We start from the raw sequence: 22,763 nt of genomic DNA, 5'->3' as shown, positions 1-22,763 counted from the left end.
AGAATGAATATTATGCTCTTGTTCTTGTTACTCTATGGGTGAAACAGGGTTTTGTGGATTACGCTGGCAAACTATGGCATTGTGACTAAACACTTTTTGAGTTCTAAGCAAACTTAAAAAATATACATAATTGGGGTTTCCTTTATTTGTTAGCTTTAAATAGTTTTTGATCGAATTTATAACACAGCATTTACATATTATCCTCACTATTTAATAAACAACTCACCTAGGAAGTGAGTATAGCCAGATAAATGACTTTAGGGGCCCAGCATGAAACTTGTTCCTATAGTATATATATAAAAAAAAAACCTCCGTACTTTTTAATGACGACCTTACCCAAGGGATAAATCAGTATTCATGGCCACTTGAGATTCTTTCCAACTCTACGATTCTATTACTTATTTCTAAAAATGGCCCAGTCCCAGCTGGATATTTTGTAATTAAAAAATTCAAATTTATAGGAACTCTTCCAAATGTCTTGGGATATCTGACACAACAGAAGGAAAAACATTATTAAAATCACTCCTTTATATTTATGTTATAAAGCAGGACTTTACACATATTACACAGACTAGAAAGAGAGCGATTTTATTTTCTCTAAGGCAGATGCCATGATTTTAACAAAATATTGGTCCAATAGAGAGACTTCTAGGTAGGAATCCAGAACTGACTTCTAGTTCTCTTTCTAATACCTACCTACCTATGTCCACAAATCTCTTAAATTCTCTAGGTCTTAATTCCTAATGATCTTGATAAGTCCTTCATTATCTAAAGTTATATAACTCTTTGAACTTTACCATGTGAAATTTGAATTATGTAAACTGAAAATGTGGCAATTAAGGCATTACTTTTATTTTAATATTGTAAAATATTGAAATTGGGGCATATGGTAGCAGAGCTTAATACTAAACAAAACAGAGACATAAATTGGCTTTTATAAAGAGTTCATTTATGCAGAAACTCAGATGTTTATTATCAGTACTCAAGAACAAAAATTACTTATTAGAAATATGCTTCCATTGGAGATTTGCACAAATAAACATAAGCTTTTAAAAATTAGCTGTTGACCCTTCTGGCTAACTACCTACGGAAAAGAAATCCTCAAATCATCTCATTATCACTGATTCGCTGATCTTTGTTTTAAATTACTTATTTTAGACATCAATATTGAGGTGTGTGTTTTGTTTTGTTTTACCTCAAAGTAATTGGCCAGTAGTTCAAAACAGAGATAAATTAGTGACAATTATTACCAGAAACAAAGAAGATAAAATGTTAATAGGCTAATTAAAACACACACACACACACACACACACACACACACAATTTTTTTGTATGTTTGTTTTCAATTTACTTCAAGGCTCCTGGGAAATAATTACAGAACTTGTGGGTACAAAGCCTAATGGAATACTAAAGGGGGACCTACTAAAATTAATATGTCAAGTTGGGTTATTTATTCCTAAACAAATCAACATAACTGAAAAAGTAGTTCATAAAAAAGGAATGTTTTATTTTCACCATCAGGAAAAGTTCCGTGCAGGTGTAGACAAAGAACACAGCTCTCTGGTCTGTCATAATGTGCACTCAAAAAGAGGGATGCTTTGTTTCAGTTTAAATAAAAGTACAACAGAAGAATTGCAGAACTGAAAAAAACTCTGAGATCTTCTATTCCAAACGAATTATTTTGAAAGGTCTTTTCAGTCATTATTTAAGATTTTGCTATCCAACTCAAGTTCGCTAGTTGGCAGCAGAGAACAGATTAGACCCGTATCTCGGACATCCAGCGCAGTACATCTTGTCCTTACACAACACTGCCCCATGGAAAGCAGAAATTTGAACCATTGTCAGATATACCGGGAATCCTAATTCTATAGGAAAACAAGTTAACAAAGTAACTTTTTCAAACATTATTAAATGTATTGGTGTGACATTTGTTAATTATATAGGTTTCAAGTGCACCAGTCTATAATACATCATCTGTATATTGCATTGAGTGTTCAGCACCCAAAGTCAAGTCTCCTTCCATCACCATATATTTGACCTCCTTTTCCCTTTTCTACCTCCCCTCCACCCCCATTTCCGTCTGGTAACCACCATACTGCTGTCTTGTATGTATGAGGTTTTGTTTGTCTTGTTTGTTCACTTGTTGCTTTCAGTTTTATATCCCAAATGAGTGAAATCACATGGTTCTTGATTTTTTTCTGTCTGGCTTATTTCTTGAGCATGACATTCTCAAGATCCATCCATGTTGTTCAAATGACAGTTTCATCTTTTCTGATGGCTGAATAATATTCCATTGTAAATGTGTACCATATCTTCTTTAACCAATCATCTATCCAAGGGCACTTCAGTTGTTTCCATATTTTGGGCACAGTAAATAATGCTGTAATGAACATTGATGTACATATGTCTTTACAGATAAATGCTTTCAGATTTTGGGGTCGATACCCAGAAGAGGGGTTGCTGGGTCATAGAATAATTTTATTCTTAATTTTTTGAGGAAACTCCATATTGTTTTCCATAGTGGCTGTTCCAATATACATTCCTACTAGCAGTGTATGAGGGCTTCTTTTTCTCTACAACCTCTCCAACGCTTGTTATTTCTTGTCTTATTGATAACAGTCATTCTAACAGTTGAACAAAGTAACATTTGTAAAGGAAGTGTGAGAAACTAGGTATTTAATGAATAAGTGGTGGTGAAACAGTTTTATGTCTTGTATTTGTTGCCACTGAGCTTAAAACATTTTTGAACTGGCAAACATTTTCTAATAAAATGTACTATTAATATTATCAGGAATTTAAGTTTTATAGGTCACATCATCACCACTCCTCTTCCTCCTGTGCAACCTAAGGAATCACAAAAAGCAGTGTCTTGGGTCTCTCTGCCTTCCTTAGAGAGCAGTGTACTTCAAGTTCACTTCAAGTGAAAACGATAAAAATTTGCACAACACAGAAAGTAAACTGAGGAACAGAGGTGAGGACATAGCACCCAATCCAAATTCTCTCAGGCCATTCATTTTAAAAATATTCTGTACAGAAAAATACTCTGCAGTGAGCTTCAGATATACACTTTCATATAGTAATAAAATATACTTGTTTTAGAAGATCTGTCAAATAGTTGTTTGAAATTCATAATAGTTAATTAAAATCAATTATAATTGTGAATTGTATATAAATTAGACAGGAAAAGGTTTGTAATTTAAAATATATCTCCCTCTCCCAACCAGCTCCTGGACTAACGTGAAGATGTGAGCAAATCACACCCTGGGACAAACGTACCCCAGAAACATGGAGGTTGAGATGCCCACTTTCTTCACGTAGTAAAAATAGTCACCAGTTGAAGAAAAAGCTGACTGATTATTGAAGGACATAAGTGGATATTCTCTTAGTCTGAATGAGAAATCTCAGTAAATGATCCTCACCTATAAACACTGCAAAATATCTGACTGGTACAATTAAATTTCATTTATGTACTCTCCTTCTGGAAGGGCTGACCCAAAACAGAATTATAAGCCAGATACTATACACTACCCTGAAAGAGTCTTTCCCATATCTGATTAATCCATAGCTGCCCTCCCTCAGGAGAGGATCTCATGCATTACTCCTTGGGAATGTAACACTTTAGACTTCGGTATATCATTTATTGTCTTGAAAGAGGATGACCTCTTAAAATTCTTGACCTAGATATCTATTCATTCTCACGGAGAAATATTTCATGTGTTTATTAAAATATAGTTTGTGTTTAAAAAACTATTTTCTAGTATGTATGGATATTTCAATTTGGAAACTTAAATTGAAAGCCAACGGTAATTTTTTGAATAAACTGCAAATAAGCTTTGTTGATAATCATGAAATTTACCTATCATATCACTTACTTTCTTCATTAAAAAACAGTTTATACGTTTAAGATTTCTAGGGAAATTGAGAGGCAGCAGACCATACGCAAATAAAGTCTAATAACTTCTGACTACCGTATACTCTATGGTGCTCAATACCTGTAGTATGGCAGTCTCAATAGTTTGTTTCTGTTTAGTTTTTCAAATTCTAAACATAAAAAAGAAGTATAAAAACTAAATTTTAATTTCCCCTATGACTGAATAGCAAACACTCAAAATTCTATGGCTCTTTCTGGAATTTGCCATAATGTGAGAATCAGGAGAAAAAGAAGCATACTTCAGTTGTGGCTGACAAAATGTCTTTAAAAGAATAGAAGTATGAAGGTATAAAGACTCAATTCTAACTTATTTAAACCCACTAAGGAATTGGAAAACAAAAAACAGGACAACAAAGAAAATCATTTTATTACCTTCTTTTTCTATGCTACTTCCTTTTCCTCTGTATTGGGTTGAATAGTTGTCTCTCCAAAATTCATGTCTACCTAGAACCTCAGAATGTGACCTGATTTGGAAATGAGGGCTTTGGAGGTGTAATTATCTGCAGTAAGTTAAGATGAGCACAGACAGGATTAAGATGGGCCCTAAATCCAATGACTGGTGTCCTTATAGGATGAATAATTAGATGAGAAGAGGATGGACAGAGACAGAGAGAAGACCGCCATGTGAAGACGGAGGTATAGACTGGAGAGATGCCAAGTAAAAACCAAAGAATGCCTGGAGCACCAGAAGCTGGAAGAGGCAAAGACAGACGCTTCCCTTGAGCCTTCAGAGGAAACATGGTCCTGCTGAAGCCTGGATTTTGGACTTGTAGCCTCCGAAATTGTGGGAGAATAGATTCCTGTTGTTTTAAGCCACCCAACTAGTAGTAATTTGTCATAGTAGTCGTAGGGAAGTGTACATCCTCAAACGCCTAAGGAAACAGGCAATGAAGAACTACATAATTCTTGGGCCAGTATAGTGTTTTGTTTCATTTTGTTTTCATCTATTCTTTGGTGATTTACATTAAAACTTGAACTAAGCTATCAGCCTAACAGCCTGGTACTATTACTCAAAATAGTGTTGCATTTTGGTTTCAACCTTCAATAATGATTTAGCTTTCTCTATGTTTAGTAAAATTTGATATAGAAATGAGACCTGGATCTACTTTTGGCCTCTAATATAACAAACAGGACAAAACATTCTCAATAAAAATGTAAACATCAAAAAAAAATAATTATTTCTATTAGAACTGGTCGATATTTATTAAATTGTTGTAAGCACTATAGTGTTATAAGAACTATTTATAAGAACTATTGTTTTACTTACTTTTTTACTATATTATATACTTATTAGTGACCTTACATTAATAAAGCACTGATGTCAAATACATAGTAGGATCAATAAATATTTATTAAATTAAATAGAATATTCTAGAGTGTACTATTTTTATAAACAGCTTGGGAGAATGATTTCCAATTCCTTAAGATTTTGACAAAAGTATTTTAGTGTTTTATTTTAGCAATTTGTATAAAACCACTACAAACATTTATTTTACTACACTTAAGCTCTTTCCTTAAGGCTTCATTTAAAGTTATTAGAAAATAACTGTAATGGGTTATGTAAATATTTTCCTCAACTCTCCTAAGAGTTGCCCTTCTCTGACTCACCCCCCAAAAAACTGCAATAGCATTATCACAGAAATTCTGTCTCTAAAATATGCCAAAGGACCTTCAAAGACTAAAACCTAGTTAATTCAGGGAGCAAACATTAAAAGAATAAACACACTTAGGGAGGTAATATTGAGCACTGGGGGAGGAGGGGAAGCACATTCAAATGCTTCGAATTCAACAGACAAAAACCACAAATATATTCATGTTATGTACTTGGGTATAAAATGGTATTAAATGGTTCCGAGGTACTATGGTTATAAGGTAAAAACATGTGCAATACACGATTGTGATTCTCTCATAGAATCTATCTGAAAGCATATCTTTCCCTGAAATCATCTTTCTGTGGCATGAAAAGCCTTAAAACTTTTTATTCTGTAATTTCATAACTTTTTAAAATTATTTCAGGTGTACAAAACAATATAATAGTTAGACATGTATCATTTATATCCCTCACAAAGTGATAGCCCCCCACCCTCCATCTACTACCCCTCTGACATTGCATACAGCCGTTACATCTTCACTGTCTCTATTCCTAATGCTGTACTCCACTTCTTGTAAATATATATATAAAATTATAGTTGACATTCATTACTGTTCAGCTTCAGCTTCAGGTGTACAGTGCAGTGATCAGGCATCTACACCATCGCTGAAGTTAATTTTATAACTTTTAAAGTTCTAAAGCAACACCATGTAGAATTACACACTACTGGCATGCTCAGCAGAAGCCTGGTTCATATTTCAGTATTTTTAATTCATTCTGAGATTAAATGAATTGGAAAATTTTCTCTAAAAAGTTTTAAATCACAAAAGTTACAGTGATATCAGGATTACTTTGAATCATAGATGAATATTTTATATTTTTAGGAAACTCATTATCTCATGAATACAGTATTTCCAGCTTTTATCCCTTCAACTGTGAGCGAAACATCTGTAAATTTAAAGGTTAATGATTCACTGACAATTATACATGTTTATAAAATGTGGGAATTTCTTGGTCTATTTAAGAACATTTATTCCTTAATATTTTATTAATCATAGTAAGAGCCTCTGTTACACTTAATGAATACCACTTTTTTTTCTGGGAAAGAAACTATAACAAAATACACAAATAAGAGATACTTGGACTAAAGTATTCCACCACTTGCACTCTTCTACTAAAATAAAGCAAATATATTGACAACAGATGCAATGACTAATAGTCTTACAAAGTAAAATTCAGACAATTATTAGAGGGCCATCTATAGTTTTTGCAATAAATTCATGCACTGATTCTCTTTATGTGGCATTATATTTCAAGGTGGTTTCACAGAGACCGACAAAAAACACTGGATTTTAAAAAATTTTTGCTTTTAAATTGCAAAATGATAATCTACTTATTTAAATTCACAAGACTATTAAGTCGAGAGCTAGAAAACCTTAAAATTTTCATTTCACTATTTGTTTCAACTATTACAAAAATATCAAATAAATGTTAAGTGATCCTTTTCCAACACAAGTTTAACTGTATGTTTGTAACATCTCAACAACTTGAACTAGAAGACAGACCTGAAGGTTAGGCAGTCAGTCAATAAACTTCCCTGCTGAGACAAAAGTGTCCTGAGTACAGGTGTCGTAGGAGAAGAGGGTTGCTGAAAAATAAAACAAGCAAACAAACAAAACACCAAACAGAAGACATAGTCTCTGATCTTGGGTTTGCCATTCAAAAAAAGTGATGGAATAAATAATTTAACCAATTATATCCGTATGTGAAAGCAACATGCTAAGAGCTCAGAGAAGGCTGTAATGAGTATGTGAAGTCGTTTGCAACCATTTGCTGGAAGAAATGAGTTAAGAAGAACTGACAAGGAAAGGAGCAGCTATGCTAACAGAAATGACCTATATCACAGCTGAGCAGGTCGTAGTCAAAAGAACACCACATGATCTCACTTAGCTGTGGAACCTAAAGAACAGAAGAAATGAGCAAACAAAACAGAAATTGACTCAGAGATACAGAGAAAAAAACTGATGGTTGCTAGATGGGAGCGGGCTTGGGGGATAGGGGAGAAGTCGAAGGGATTAGAAAGTACAAATTGGTAGTCACAACAGTCACGGGGATATGAAATACAGCATGGGGAATATACTCAATAATGTTATATAGATTATGTAGGGTGCCAGATGGGTATTGGACTTACCTAGGGGATCACTTCATAGACTGTGTAGATGCCTGACCACTGTGCTGTACACCTGAAGCTGATGTAGAATAATACTGAAATGTCAAATACACACACACACACACACACAGGGTGCCAAAAAAAATGTATACACATTTTAAGAAAAGAAAAAAACTGCATTAAAATTGTAATACTCAATATATACTCATAACAAAAGATGAATACAGGGCAGCCAGATGGCCCAGCTGGTTAGAGCGCGAGCTCTCAACAACAAGGTTGCCATTTCAATTCCTACATGGGTTGGTGGGCTGTGCCCCCTGCAACTAAAGACTGAAAACAGAGACTGGACCTGGAGCTGAGCTACACCCTCCACAGCTAGACTGAATGACAACAACTTGGAGCTGATGGGCCCTGGAGAAACACACTGTTCCCCAATTAAAAAAAAAAAAAGATGAATACAAATCATGTTTGATTTCTGCAATTACAAGAGGTGCTCAAAGTGGTTACCATCAGCATCTAGACACTTCTGATTATGGTGAACTACTGTTTGAGCAACGTTGACCAAAGTGTCCACTTGTACAATTGTACACATTTTTTGGGGGGAACCTCTGGTATCTCTCTCTCTCTCTCTCTCTCTCTCTCTCTCTCTCTCTATATATATATATATATATATATATATATATATATATATATACATACATACACACATATATATAATATATATATATTATATATATATATACACACACACACACACACACAGGACGTAAAGTACAGCATAGGGAATAGAGTCAATGGTATAGTAACAGCTACATACAATGTAAGAGGGGTAGTAGACTAGGAAGGGGGTTATCACTTTGTGAGGGGTGTAAATGTCTAATTATTATGTTGTTTTGTACACCTGAAACTAATACACACACACACACACACACACACACACACATACACACCCCAAACTGGGGCTCAGCTGCAATGTTTAGTCCTGTATCTGTCAATATTAGCTTTGTAAACTCAAAAAAGTCACTTAGTCTTTTTGGATCTTGTGTGTCCTCATTCATTCAACTCAACAAGTATTAATTGAGTACCAATTGCTAGGCAGTATTCTAAGCTCTAAAGATACTAAAGTGCAGTGAAGTTCCTGCTTCTGTGAAACTTACATTGATAAACTGCAAAATATAAGAAACTTAAGAGGAAGACATGAACTGAAAATAATAGTAGGAAAAGTTGGTTTCTCTACTTCTACTATCTCCCTTTAATAATTCATCCACCAGAGAGAGATCTTCCCCAAACACATCCTATATCACTGTGTGCTATGCTAAATCCCCAGTGGAGCCCAAATGAAAACCTCAACCCTTTCATCTGAGAGGTTCAAGGTCCTCCATGCCCTGGCTTCAACCAACTTTTCTAGTCTTATCTCCCAAAATTCTCTTTCATGAACTTCATGCTCCAAGTCAGTTACTTGATTCTCAGATATACTGCACACATACCAACTTTTAAAACTTCGCTCAGGTGCTTCCCTCAGACTGGAATGACTTCTTTTTGTCACTTGTCCATAATCCTACCCTTTCTTCTATCAGGCTCAAATATTTTCTTGATATGATTTTCTGAGCAGGAGAGATAGAAAGATGGAAGTGATTCCCAAGAAAGAAAATTTGCTTTTTTTTTATTGAAGAGGAAAGTTAAAGGCAGGGAAGGTAGTGAGGAACATATAAAATATAATTGTGATTGCATTACAATAGGTAGATGCAAAACACATTTGGTTTGTAGAATTAGCACTGCATGATTACTGATTGAGTATATCCACAAATTGGAAGAAATTAGTATAAATGGACTCAAAATTATATGATTATGAGTAGGATGATAAAGAGCATTCCAGGTGGCACATAGTAGGTTATCAACAAATGCTTAGTAAATTTACTTTTTTAAATTTATGAAATGATTTTTCTTAAGAAATTAGTACATTCCTAAAGTATGCTAGAGCTAAATATTATTTATTGCATTCTAATTTTATAGACAGATAAAAAATGTGCTATAGTCATCATGACTAGGTATAACTCATTGATTACTGGGTTAAAAAATACCATCTTAAAAAAAATCAGGTTCAACACTGACAATTTCACGGAAATATATAAAATGGGTTTTATTTAAGGGAAGTAGGGGTTATGTGATAAATAGCATGTATACAACAATATTATATCATAATGGTTTGTTAATTGTAGATCTCTTGATTTAAGAGAAATAAAATATTACAGGGATAGCTAAACACCGCTACCACTCCTCCCATCTTCTCTCTCCCTCCTCTTTTTCCTTTCCTCCTGCCCTTCACAGACAACCATTCATGTGTAATTGGTGTACATCTTTTTCAGGTATAGAATTTTAGTACTTTACTGTGTACTTCAGCTTACCACCGCAAATATTTTAGCCCACAGTAAAAGCAGGCTTATTTTCATGGCTGATGGATATTCTGGCAATGTGAATCACTCTCAGACATTGACATTTCATTAGATTATGACTGAGCAAATCCTAAAAACAAAAACAAAAACGTATAACAGAATAATTCTCCTACAGAGAGCAGTCTTATATAGAATTTTATTCTTGGTGAACTTAAGAAATAGAGAAATAATTTGATGTACTGTCTCAAATTTACCTTTATTCAATTCTAAGGTCCTCTCTCCTATGGTCATGATGGTGATCCACTGTTTTATCAGAGCCTAGAACTAGTTCTCTCTGTTTCAGAGTGTTTTCATTTCCACGCTGCGGAGATGAATGAAATCTTCGAGTTCTCTCCATCCAATAAGATACTCGTTAGAGGTTAAAGTACACCCTAGGCATTTAGAGGCAGCCTTATTATTGCTAATTGAGATATTCCTGAAAACAGGAGTTAGACAAAAATTTTATAAAATAAACACAAGGAGATGTTTTTAAATGAAAAGAAACTATCAACTTTCTCCACCAATGTACTTTTAAAATCTGTAATATTTAATTCTACCCATGTTCTGCCTCAACTAAGGTGGAAAGACATTAAGTTTACAAGTCTAATGCCTAGCTCTTGAGAAACTGAGGCACTAGTGAAACTAATAGTGTTAATAAGCATTTTAATAAACCAGGTGTTCATCCTGAAAGTAAACAATTTGTTTCAATTTATGAAAAACCTGGCACCTTGAATCTCTATTCCTAACTGGAAGCATGAAAGTAAAGATCGAGTTTAGCTTTCTGTAAGAAATGTAATATGCATGACATTTAAATATACTTTAAGGAAATCAAACATATTATCATATACTCACAGTCCTTACGAGTTTTCAAAAGGCTAAGAATCATTTAAAATAAACAACTGCATATTAAAAACAACTATACAGTTTTAGTTTCTACATTTCTAAATTTCATTGTTCTGTCCATTAGGGACACCGTTTGAGTTCAGTCCTTAATCTTGACATGTGAACGGGGCTATAATGTAATGTCACTCAACTCTTAAAAATACAAGAATTCGCTCAAATGAATATCACTGACTTCAGAGTGGCCATCTCAGGAGTTACTGTCTTTTACAGATGATACAGGCATTTCTCAATATAACATGGACATTTCTCTTTTGAAAAGGCCTCATAGAATATATTTAACTGTGGCCAATTCTCTCTGAGGACAGATCTAATTTTCTGAAATAGCCAAATGTTGGTTAGTCAAGCCTGTGAAGGAAGGTAAACAATCAAACTAGCTAAATTGGTATTGAATCACGTATGAGACATGCCTATAGAACAAGAACTATTTTTATCTGTCTCACAAATAAACTTGTTTTCAAAGAGTGGTTTCAAAAAAATTTTGGTTAAGTTACTAAGATGGCACATGTGAATAGCAAGTAGTAATCTATCCCTGATGAGCACAACCACCTTCAATTTCAGAATCTTTAGTACAACCAAAGACCAACATAGCGAGCATACATAGTCTAGAGTACATTAACCATTTCCCTGGATGCTGGTGAGTAAGGTAACCCATTCCTCGAGTTCCTCTGGAGGAGATGCTCTCTCCTCTTACTCCTTAGGCAAGTTGAATTAACCAAAAAGCCGGCATAGAGCCCAACTCCCCCAGTCATCATCTTCACTGGCAAACAAATGCACAGAAGCAGCAGGATACGTACATAAAAATAAGCTAATCCAGTAGCTCAAAATGCAAAACTTTATACACTTTACTGTGCAGGCTTATTTTATTACCATTTTCAGTTCGATTTTTTTTCAAGAATTTTGCGTCCACTGAAGAAATTTTATAGACCCTCTACAAAAATCTTTATTGTTTTAAGCCATTGAGCTGGTTTACTTCCCGCCCCTTGGTGCTACAAATGAAAGTCAAGGGACTTTTCCAATGTCACACCAGCAGATAACAGTTTAGATGCTAATGTACTTGCTAAGCAGCAGGTCTTAGCAGACCAAAACTATAGAAAAACAAGACCAATAGATTCGCCTTGGGCACAAAGGAATAAACACAAACATAACTTATCATTTTGCCAGGTTCAATAAATACCATTTTGATGTGTTAATAGCCTTAATAATGAAGGCATTAGCCATCAATTAAATAAGCAAACCATTAAATAGGGAATAGAAGTGTCAATGAAGGCATAATCTACTAATCTTCTAATCATTGATGCTAATCATTGCTGGCTATTAATCAGGGAATGGACATTAGCCACAACATAGATGATGATTTATTATCATATTTCATTAAAAAAAAATCTAAAGAAGGTTAAAAACAAAAACAGAGTATAATACTAAACACATAATCCCTCAAAAAGTAATGTTGATAAATTAAATAATTTACCTTGAACAAATATGGAAATAGCTGTAATATTCAATGGTTACAATATTTATGAAAGGTTGTATACTAGCATATTTCAATTCTACAATAGTAAAGAGAAGGTATATTTAAAGCAAAATTAGGGCTAACGTTAAAACAAAACCCAATTTGACAGTTAAACTGGAGGCAGAATTCAATAATGAAGGATATAAATTTGAGATTAGAATCAACATCCCTCTGTATTTTAGTAGCTGAATAACCGTATGCAAAACATGTAATGTCTGTAAACCTCAATTTTCTCATCTATAAAATAGGGTATAAAGATATTTACTTCAAAAACCACCTGCTACATATTAAGTGATTGAACATGTCATAATCATTGTTTTTAATGCAAAAAGTGGGCTGGAAATCAGGGGCTCTGAGGCCCAGATACTTCTGAAGGGAGGGCTGTGGTGCTCTCCTGTCATTCCCAAGGGAGACAGGAGCATGTTTTAACTATGTGCTTTACCTCTAACTAGCAACTGACCTAACTCTTCTATGCCTCAGTTTCCCCATCTTTAAAATAGACATTATAAGAATATTTAAATCCATGAGTTGTTCTGAATACAAGATGAAATGATATCTATATAAAGGGCTTAGCACAGAGACTGCATTTTCTAAATACTCAATAAATGTTAGCTATCATTAGCCGTGCTTCTCCACTTACAAAATGTGTATGGAGTCTGGATTAGGTGATCTTAAAGACTCTCTTCAGTTCTAAAAATATCTAATTCTATTCACTTTCATAGAAAAAGTTAAGAAAATTGGTGTTTAAAATTTGGTGAGTTTTTTGTTCTCAGTGAAGATGGGCAATCTTCTAGCACTCATCACCTGTAAATCTTTTGGTAGCCAAAACATTAAAAAGTGTACTAGTTCTTGCTCAAAATTAGCACCTTAGAAAACGTATCTTGCCTACTTTAGTCACTGATGTTTACCAGTTAAAAAGATTTAGAATCAAAAATATCTTGTCAATGTGTTTAAGTTTCAAATGTATCTCTGCATGCAGTTGTAGCATATTTTCTCTTACTTAAATTTAGTGTCATGATTCCTTGAACTACTGGCTTCTTTTAAAAGCTCTTAATTGTGGAAATTAACATTTTCTTCACCTAAATACCTAACATCTAATTGGAACACAGCTACTCAAAAATCTCACCTGATCAGAAATGCAAAGAAATGGAGGTATTAGGTCAAAAAGACGTCTGAGGGACCAAAACTAATAAAGCTAATAAAATTAGCTCAGAGAATAGTGTTTGCTCAGAACCTTTCTCTTCTTACCGCAATTACAGTAATAACAAAATAACCTGGGCTGTTTGATGCGAAATAGTAATCAGAAGTAGAAGTTAACAGCATAACAAGGATGCAAAATGAAAAACTTATCTTAAAAGTTATACCTGTACTTGAACTGCTCATGTAATTCAAAATGCTTATCAGTGCTACATTCAGATCACTTTCTTACCATTTAATACTTGCGTAATCTTGAATTTACTTAACATCTCTCAGTACAAATGTTTCCATCAGTAAAATAGAGAAATCTCTTCTGAAAGAAATGTTGTGAAAATAAAGAAAATGATATGTATAAAACATCTTGCATAGTTTAGGGCTCAAAAATGATAAATAATAATAGTATTATTAAGCATTGTCGTGTCCAGCCTTAGATTGGGATTACTTAGCCCTCAACAGCTCCTGAGTAAACTATTACATTGTAACACAGAACAAAGTAACTGATGCTCATGATAATCTTCTATTACCAAGAAATTAAATTTAATATACTCATTCAATAAGCTTTCAATAAACATTTATTGAACAACTATTATTTTCTCACCGTTGTGGTAAATAAGGATGAAAGACACAGTTGTGAGCGGATAGAACTTGTCCCCCTAGTGAGGGAGAGAGAACTGTAAACAAATGATTATAGTGGAACACAGTAAGTACTGTAACAGAAACGCGTACCAGGTGCTATGGAAGTGTACAAGAAGCAGCCAGCTCTGGAGCAGCTAGCTCTGCCTGGGACAATCAGGTAAGCCTTCAGAGAAGAAATGCCAGGCATGGGGGCTCATGAAAGATTTGTGAGAGGGTAAGAAGCATAAGTAGCACCAACTAAATGAAAATGTTTGAGCATAGGTACGCAGGTGGAAAGGTGTAAGCGGAAAAGAGAAATGGAGTAGAGATGGGATCATGAAGGGTCTGGTGAAACATACTTTGGAAATCGGACTTTCTCCCAAAGAACAAGATGAAGATTTCATGTAGGGATGTGCCATGCTCAGAATTATGATTCAGAATGACCACTGTGATGACAGTGTGAAGGTAAGACAGAAGGCAGGTTATAAGGCTGATGAAACGCTCTAGGTGCGAGATGAAAAGAGTCTGAACTTAGAAACAGAGGAGGGGGAGGTGAGGGAGTGGATAATTCATTTTACACATATTTCAATTACATTTGTGTTTTTTTAAATTATAAGTTCTTAAAGGACTAAATTCTTTGCGATCAAGAAAATCTGACTCTCCTGATGGAACTATTTTTGGTGATTTTGAGTTCCTCAGGTTTTAGTGTTATGTAATTCACAGCACCATGATAGGGTAATTATCTCTGATAAAGTTTGAAATAATATTTTAGGTATTTTGATAATGGACCAACTTTTTTCTTTCTTATGATAAAATTTGTACTTAGTTCTGATTAATGTGTAATAAAAAAAGAATTCAGTAAAAAATAAAGTGTAAGCTACACTCTAATCAGTAATGTTTGACAGCTTTGCCTACGAAAACAAAACTCTTATATGCAGCCCTTCACTGCTTTAACTGGAGCTTTCAAAAAGGTTAGCTCTTGTACTGTGTTTAATAAAATTCTTCCTATTATTAAACAATACTTGTTCAAATATTTAAGCAAAAATTCCATTTTAATGGAGTTGATATAAAATACATCACAAGGAAAATATTGGCCATAAAGTTAAGAAATATAAACTATAAATCTTTGGGTTTTGTTTTAACATTTTAGGGGAAGTGATTAGTCTAAACCAGCAGCAACAGAACTAGGAAAACTTGAATAACCTTCAAGTAAACATACTTAGGCACTTGTTAAAACAAACATCATTCCCACTGCAAAAATTGAGGTTGGCAAGTCTCTCCTCTTAATAGCTTAAAAACAATTTGAAAAGTAGCAGAATAGTAGCTTCTTTACAAAGAGACTAATCATCATCATTAAAAGATCCTTAAAAGCAAATACAGAATGGTGAGCCAGCCAGCCTGATTGCCTTAATTTTTAATGAAGGAATATCTCCATATATATCAACGTATGAAATAAATTTATGAAGGAAAATCTACTATCATTAAAAAGTAAATAATTTTAAATTTCATCTTCATTTTGATGACCTACAGAAGAAATAATATTTGAAAACAAAAAGAAGTAAATATGATAAAGTGGTATATAAAAATCTGTCAGTAATAAAACAAGCAGGGATGGCTGTCAGAAAATAGCCAAATGGCTTTTTCCACCTCCATCAAGGTCATTTTACAGATGATGGGCTCAATAAGATGATAATGCATTTAACCACTTTCCTTGCGTCTGACTTCCACCTCACAAATCCAAATGGCCTTGTTTAACTACCCTGGCCTTTCAGCATTTCCCTGAACAAAGATAATTAAGGAGATGTACTGCCCCCTACTATCACAGGAATTGAAAGACAAACTTTTAAGAGCACAGCCAGGTGTCTACTTTACTAATGTACAACTTTTAAGCAGGAGGTAAAACTAAATAATTATAAAAGGTTAACAATGTCAAATTTGTCATATGTGGTAATTTTGTTTTATTTACAAGGAAAAGCATAGAAAGAGTTCCAGAGTACATTTTACAGGTCTCTCTCTCTCTCTAGATAGCAGACCCTCTCTGCCTGCTGGAAATAGTTTATGACTATGGGGGAACAAAGTGCTCTGCAGAAACTAATATGAAAAAAAATTCACTGAAACTCCCACATACCATTTTAACTTGAAAAAATTTAGGTTGATATATATATAAATAGAAATACTGAAGTGTTTGCTCTACATTAGTTCTATTAGTCATTTTGATATGCTCTATAATCCATTCTGCCTTCTAAATGAATAAAACAAAATGTTTATGTGACACAGTATTTAATATCAAGAGAGGGGACTAACAATACGAGAAAAACTCTCTTTCTTTTAAATACTATAGTAGGTGGTTTCCCAAATGTATTATTTAGATGTCATGTGCCCTGAAATATCTATACTTTTCAATTATTATTCTTCCCTTGTGAAATGAATTTACCATCAGTAACATCTATACCATAAATTATTTCTGGGATTACCAAATAGGTAGCTCTTTTCACGCTATTGTAATAAAAATTAAGAGTAGGTATTTCAAAACTTAAACATGGGATTTGTAACTGAGGTAGGTTTGTAACTAAAATCAACATATAAACATCAATTTTAAAAGAACTTGTTTCTTAAATATTAAATACATATACTATTTCAAACCTGCTAAAAATAAATCAAATAATTTTTTCACATCCAATTGGGACACGTCAAAAAAAACAACAACAAACAATACATTCCTAATACCTAACATGTAAACCGAGACTTCAATTCAGGTTAAAAGGGCTGAGACATAAATGAGTAAAACAGTAACTTTTCATCTTAGACAAGACTACAACAAGAGTCATACAAATTTCACTCATTTTATATTGCCTATTATTAGAGAAATGTGTAATGCCAAACAACCCGATAAATATAATGGGAAAATATAACGAATTTCTAATGTAAAATAGCTCTCAGGAGAATTTTGCTTTAATACATGCAACGTTTGAGGCTATGGAATCACTTCATAACCAAAATCGCATTTTGGATTGATAACTTAATATCCATAAGTCTGTGCTTTCAGACTTGTCCAGATCAATGTAACATAGCAAAAATCTTGCTAATAATCCTAATCTAAACCTTTGGGAACCCTCTTGCTCCTCTCTCCTACTCCTCTAACAGGATGATTCCCCTCATCCTTCCATTCCTTTCTCTCTGCGGGGAGGTTCCACAATCTGTATTTGTGACTGTTGTCGGATTAGCGAAGAACTAGGTCACACTGTAAGATCTAAGTCCTAAACATCTAATAGTTGTGACTTAGGTTTTTAGCCATAACTGTTTAAAAGTTCTGGTCTAATTCAGAAGGGTACAGCTTACTTTATGGTCAATAACAAAACCAAACCAAAAAACAACCCACTACTGCCCCTAATTTACTTATTTTTCTATTTTTCTCACTGTGATATATCAACCTGTGTCTTTCATAATACCAAATTCACAACATCCAAACATCTGTAAGGAAAAATATCCTATTTTTCAAGTGTTTAGTGCTAAAGCACTCATATCTAAGATAAGACAGAATAATTACAGCCATACTTTAAACTATATATGCATGTATGTTACATGTAAATATACTTGCACAAAGACGGAGTAAGAAATCCATAGTAAAGCAGTAACACACCATGTTAGTGTAGAATCTAAACTTTTCTAAAATGAGGGGAAAGTTAATAAAAATGACTCATTTAGTTAAAAATTTCAAACAAATAACTGTCACTTAGCATTTACATTTGGATTACTAGAAAGGTCGTTTGTTAAAATCTTTATTCACAATTGTTTAAAGTCTAGAAAACAAAGTAAATTATAAACATAAAGAGACTGGTGTTCCAAATCCCAATCTCTTAATTGCTGATCAGAGCTGAAAATAGATCTTTTTTTCTCCACTAATTGAATGAGTCTTGTTAAACCTTTTGAAATGCACTTTAGAAAATGCGAGAATACAGCTTAGAACAGGTTCTTTAATTTGGGTCATTTTCTGTTACTTGCAGTAGTGACGGCTGCTTAGCAACGCTGTTCTGGTGGCCCTTTTAAGGAAATGAATACCTGGAATACAGCATTTTAATCTATTTTATGGCATTAATTATCAAGATCACTGTATTTAGACAGTGCCTCCTTTGCCACTCTCCTATTTATGAAAGAAAGGCGTCCCGTGATAAATTGAATGTATTACTTCAGATGACAGAAGATCCTGTACACCTCCTTACCAAGTTAAAAAAAAAAAATGTAAGGACATTAAAAAGTAACTGTAAATAGAGGCCACAGAAAGGGTTAGTTTAAATGTTTAGACAAGGATCTTACACTGAAAATCGGTGTTCAGACATCTGTAAGAGTCCATGTTAAGTCGCTTTTCTTTCACTAAATCTTTGAGGAGAATTAAATTCTATTATGCCACACACAAGGCCACTGATATCTAAGAAATGTGATGTGACACAGCCAAAATGTGGTAAGATTTTATTTGGTAAAAATTTGCTGAATATTTTAAATATTGATTTTATGAAAGAGGAGTTGCACGTGAGAAATGTTAACAAGACTATCACTGAAACAATGACCAAGTTATTCACTTCATATTTATTTTAATGTGCTCAAATGATTAACCATCAGGAAGACAAGGAAACCAGGTAAAATATGCAGCTACTCAGCATTTTTTAAAAAGAAAATCAGAGTATACTCTGTAAATATGCCCAGTCACATGTTATTAATAATCAGTACAACAGGTTTAAGAAACTGGTAATTAAAAATATTTGGGATAGTGCTATATTTTCTGATCTCAATGATCATTGTTAAAAGTACAACTAACTTTTTCTTCATAATCACACAATTCATTTTAGATTGCACTTCCTAAAGAAGGAAAGTTATGCTCTTACATATCACCATTCTTCTCTGTCTTCACAGCTAATAGAGATCAAGTGACTCCCTCTTTGTCTAGAACGTATCCTAACTTCAGTCTTTAATGGCCAATTTTTTAAAGCTTTTAAAACGTAGCCTCCAAAGACGAGAAAGGAACCAGTTAACCACCTGCAATCATATATATTTTTTAAAGTTTCAGTGTACTGATTAATGTATAATCAACATCTCTTTAAATATACTTTATACTTGATTTTAAATGTCATCTAATTGTGTAAATCACAGTATAAAATGGAATAACACCAAAATTTCTCAAGTGTTTTAACCTCTTAAAACAGATGGGCTCTGCTTGGGATTTTGGAGTTTTGAACACTAGAGTTGTATTTTAATGCCTGGGAATCACTGAAAAAAAGCAAAATGTGTGGCACAGACTGTGTATGCGGCACTAAAATATTCTCCTCATGAGAGGGAGGGCTTAATAAGTTAGCTGTATTTCTAAAATGCCTTCTCTGGGTAGTTTCAATCTTTTCTTAAGGACTACTTTAACAATTAGCACACAGAGGTCTCTGGATGGCTCTCTGAAACATTTTAAACCAGAGAACAAAAGGTTTATTTAAAAAATGAAAACCTTGGCTTGTCCAACTCCAGACGTGAATCTGCTTTCAATTACTGAAAGTATTTCCACTTCAGTGGAAGGGGATCAAATCTTCAACTACACCATCTTAAGGCACTGAAGTTGATTATATTAGGCTTTCAGAAGACAGAATGACTTTGTGACACAGGCACATATATTTTGTACATATCATTTATGAGATATTCCAGAGAGATAGAGACGCCAGCACAGGAGAGGGAGGAAATGGGACTTCTCATTCTGAGATTGCCACAGATCTTTGTTTTATTTTATTAAAACACACATAAATGGTAAAATTATTTTTACTTTAACAGATCGTGTACAAGTTTTTCCAAATCAGTCCCAACTATTTTCCACAGGACTAACCTGCATGGATGCACGCGGCAAAGTTGGATTTCTTTTACAGATTGCTCAATAAAACCTGACAAAAATCACACACTAAGTATTTCGCAGGAGAAAAACTCATTTAATTAGCAAGATTATTTTGTAACTTTTCCCCCCATTAAGCAATTAGTATGACACATTTTAATTAATGGAACCAAAGAGCTGATTAATTTCAGCTCAATGCAGGTTTTTAACCGTAGCAGATGTAAAGTATCGAAAATCACAATTGCTAAGATTTGCTCCCAACGAATTCAACAAGACACATCGCAAAAGTCACAGAATGCAGGAAAAGACAGCTTTACCTCCTGGATTAGGGCTGTATACTACTACTAAAGAAAAAAAAATCCACTAATTAAAAATACCGGGAACAAAAGACTCCATTCAGCCCGCGGCTACCTGCATCACTCCGAGTGACCGAGAAAGTTCAGCCAGTATCGCTTCTAAATCCTTAAATCTGGCCCCTCAGGGGTTAAGACGCCACCTCATTTCAGATGCTAATGTTGCCTCTGCACCGATTCTAACCGGCGCGGAGCCTCCTCCCATTCCGACAGCACCACGGAGAACCGCCGGGCGGCCGCCGCCACCGGCACCGCCACCGCAGCCACCGCCACCACCGCCACCGCCACCGCCGTCCCCGATCGCGAGCGAGCGACCCGGACTCCGCGAGGAGCCGCGCGGGGAGCCGCGCTCCGCCCGCCCGCCCAGGCCGCGGCCCCGCCGCGCTCACCCACCTTGCCGCGGCGCGCCCTCGCTGTGGCCGTGCGGAGCCGAGCCCGGCGCTGCCAAGTTGCCTCGGTCTGCAGCGTATCATGTTACAGCGCCGGGCTCGGGGCTCCGGCTGCGGGCGGCAGCCAGACATGATAGGCTGAGGCTCCTCTGTTTACACCCGGCCGCGGAGGGGGCGGCGGCGGCGCTTAACCCCTTCGCGCCGGGCCGCCGCCGCCCCGCCAGCCTTGCGCCCCGCTGCCCCTGCTCCAGGCCGCGGCACTGGGACCCCTCCTTACACACACACCCCCCCACACACACACGCGCATTGTGACCCCTCCTTACACACACACACACACACACACACACACACACACCCCACGCGCGCGCGCGCCGGGGCATTTTAACAGCTATGCCCCAAACGAAGAGTGTGAAAACTGCACCAGAAACTCGTTACAGACATGCTTTTAAAGACCCTGATAGGAGGTATTACACACACACACGCACACACACGCAGGCACACACACCGTAAAACATCAATTTCTTCTAATATTGTTTTTCAGGTTGCTGTAGGTTTTCAAAATAGATTTTCTCTGTAAGCACTACTTTCCTGTGCTCACAAAAGAACCTCTTTCCCAGCACGTGAATGAATTCGACCCCCGATCTGCCACCATTCATGCATCGCACAGCTGAGATGTTTACTTAAACCAAAGCAGAGAGGTGGCCATAGCCCCTGGTTTGAGCCAAACCAAGTCCACGAGCTCGCGGGACACGCTGCTTGGGAAGCGTGCGGCGGGAGGGGTCGCTGACCCCAATCCTGAAGTCCCGCGCGGCGGGGCGGGCGGTGTGTGTGCGCGTGTGTGTGTGTGCGTGTGTGTGCGCGTGCGTGTGTGTGTGTGTGTGTGTCGCTTGTGCACACATCTGGGATCGGCTCAGCCCCGATCGCCCTCCGCCTGGGCTGCAAGGCTCCCCACTTTAGTCGGGCCCGAGGCCGACCAGACCGTGGTGGGGTCAGCTTTACGTCCCCCTAGTCCTCGCTGCAATTTCAAACCTCCGTCAACTCTAAGGAGAGAGCCAGGCCCGCACTCCGCCACCCCCCTGGAGGCGAGAAGGTCCCTGGGGTTGAGGCATGTGGTCAAATGGTCTGAGCTAAGTCGAAATAATGTGTGCCAAGGTTTGGACAACTCCGATATGCAAGAGTTAATGTGGTGTTCTTTACTTTTAAATACAAGTAAAAAAGTAAAAGCTTTACTTTTAAATAAAAGATACTTCAAGATCGCGACACTTAAATTATTATATAAAAATTGTCATTTTTGTCCCCTCTAGATCCACTTTTATCATTATTTTGCATTGCCTCCAGGCCAACGTCCCTTCTTGCTTTAATTTCTCTTTTTTTTCTGGGACATTCGATCCCCTTCAGCTTCTTCCTCCATTAATTGAATGTTCGCAAATCTTTAGATTTCACCAGTGTTTTCTTCCAATTCCTAGAAACCCCTCAAGTATTTGTATAAATAAATAAACAAAAAACACTGTACATCACAATACTGATATTAATCAGCGTATCTTTATATCATTAGCTGTCATTCCACATTTGAACTATCATCTAAATATAGGCTTACAACAAACGAAAAATTTAATACTTTAAAAAAGGATTAATTAGTGTTCTCCCTTTATCAATAAGATCAACTGAAGACTGTACTTTCCTCATTCCCAATTCAAAACAGTAAATTTCTTTTTCCTCTTCAGCATACTACCTTTACCTTGAATTTTGTCTCTTTTTACATCTAATGCTACAGTTACATGAATATAGCTCATCTACCTCTTGGTGGATACT

General features: G+C 35.7%; 1 protein-coding gene across 19 annotated transcripts in view; it reads right to left on the bottom strand.

The window, feature by feature from the left end:
* Nucleotides 1-22,763, bottom strand: part of TENM3 (teneurin transmembrane protein 3) — a 2,441,918-nt gene that overhangs the window by 295,624 nt on the left and 2,123,531 nt on the right. For 3 of the 19 annotated variants that reach the window (XM_074329883.2, XM_074329885.2, XM_074329886.2), the window contains exon 1: nucleotides 20,956-21,108. The exons of 15 other annotated variants lie outside the window; for them this stretch is intronic. The gene's annotated coding sequence lies outside the window, so the exon portion shown is untranslated. Of the gene's footprint in view, nucleotides 1-20,620; nucleotides 20,766-20,955; nucleotides 21,109-22,763 lie in introns of those variants that run through there. One more of the 19 variants, XM_074329884.2, reaches the window with a different exon arrangement.

Source organism: Rhinolophus sinicus, chromosome 16 (genome assembly GCF_057876585.1).
Source record: "Rhinolophus sinicus isolate RSI-liver-muscle chromosome 16, RSI-T2T, whole genome shotgun sequence".
Taxonomy (NCBI): Eukaryota; Metazoa; Chordata; class Mammalia; order Chiroptera; family Rhinolophidae; genus Rhinolophus; species Rhinolophus sinicus.
The sequence above is the reverse complement of the archived record's forward strand: the minus strand, read 5'-3'. Positions and strand labels throughout refer to the sequence as shown.